The sequence below is a fragment of the Mastacembelus armatus genome, chromosome 18 (assembly GCF_900324485.2).
Source record: "Mastacembelus armatus chromosome 18, fMasArm1.2, whole genome shotgun sequence".
NCBI classification, from domain to species: Eukaryota; Metazoa; Chordata; class Actinopteri; order Synbranchiformes; family Mastacembelidae; genus Mastacembelus; species Mastacembelus armatus.
Genome location: NC_046650.1, coordinates 7,433,465 through 7,435,327, shown reverse-complemented (window position 1 = coordinate 7,435,327; position 1,863 = coordinate 7,433,465).

Here is a 1,863-nt window from a genome sequence, read left to right as displayed (position 1 = left end):
AACTCAATAACTAAAAATACAACTAGTGCAAGGGAAGCTTAAATGATAATGTTAGTATGTATTCTATATGTAGTTTTTGGTCCACACATCGTTGTCACGTTAGACAAATTTCAGATTTTTCAGACTTTTGTTTATAAAGAACTGCTGTCACTATTTTCTCTATCCATTCAACAATTAGGTCTGCCTAATTTACACTTGCCAAACCTGAACAAATACACTGTCTAAAACAACAAAACACACCTAATTCAATACTTTTTGTCAATACAGACCATATTGGAGCTGGTCTACTAATACTGAGAAAATCTAAGGCTTTAACTAGGATGTCTCACACAACTATAAGCAACTAAAGCTTGTGGAGTCCAAATGACACAGTCAACAGACATTCATAATTTAAATCGAAGCAGCTGACTTTTTACTTTTTAAGTCAAAACACTTTCTTGCTATAAATTATGACAAAGCATAAAGAACAGGGAAACTGCATGGGGGTTGAAAAAAGCAAAATCAAGATAGATTTTGTTAATTTAAAATATTCAATAAATAAATAATAAATAATATGGCGATTAATGACGGAGCCATGAAAAATTATTATAATATCAAAACAATAAGGAAGCTGATCATTTAAGAACTAAACTATCAGGAAAAAGGAGAGATAAACATTGACACTGATGTAAACATGGACAACAGGATGTGAATGTCATCAGCCAAAATGTTGGGACAACTATTTCTGTCAGTTCTGATTTTGTGGGTGGGAATGTATGTGTGTTTGTGTGTCGTGTGCGTGTGTGGCCCATATGGTATCATGGGAATAAAATGAGAAAGCCTCAAACACTCAAACTCTCTCTCACAGACAACAGGGTAATAACAAAACTGGACTCTTCAAATTGATACCAAATTAGAAACTGTTTTTTTCCCAAACAGTTCGAGAAGAGCTTGGCAGATGGGCTGAACACTTCAAGGGAGAGAGAGGTAGAGAGACAGAGAGCACTAGCAAGAGGTAGAGGGAGAGAACATGAGAAAGAAAAAAAGAAAAGATGGAAGAATTAAAATAACTGTAAAAATGGAACAAGGGTGGGAGAGACTGAGATGGATCTGTGGGGACCCGATGTGTGCGTGTGTGTTGTTTTAGCTGGGCGGCCTTGGATTCATTGTTGACCTTTACAAAGACAGCAGCTGGTCGTCTCTTACAGTTGTAAGTTTGGTTTGACCAGTGCGATCTAAATACCAGATGGAGGGAGAAGGAGAGAGCGATAACAGAAGACATTCTTCTGTCGTTCATCGACCTCTCTGGAAAAGAAAGTAATAGAGAAAGACAGAGAGAACTAGTTCAACTTGAAGTAAGAGAAATTAATCTGGCAAATATTTATTTTTGTTCTATTAGTCTTTCATCCAAATAAAGCTTTGACTTCAATTGAGAAAGAAAGGCAGAAGTAAACTGTGAGTTTGGCCGAGCTGAATTCTTTTAACTTTCATGCCAAGAAAAGGCACTTTGAATTTAGTTGAAAGAAATAGTTTTCACAAAAAGTTAGAGCTGCTCAACTTTGGACAAAAAGCTCTGCACGTAATTCTATTTAGGGACAATGCTGTGTAGTAGTTACCATCATGGGCACAAGCTGAAGCCTTAAAGAGCAACTCAACAGCACATTTTGCATTCAAACCCACTTTCTCTTCACATCAATGAAAACTGATTTATGTTTTTATGAACCTGATAGTGCCCATTTTCCAGATTAGACTGACACTGTCTTGTAGTTTAGGGTTGTAGGGTAACAAAGCAATATTATGCAAGAAATTACACGAGATGAAAATGTACTGCTACTTTATTTGGTTGATTTTGCTCTAAAATGTCATTAATAATACTTTTGTCGG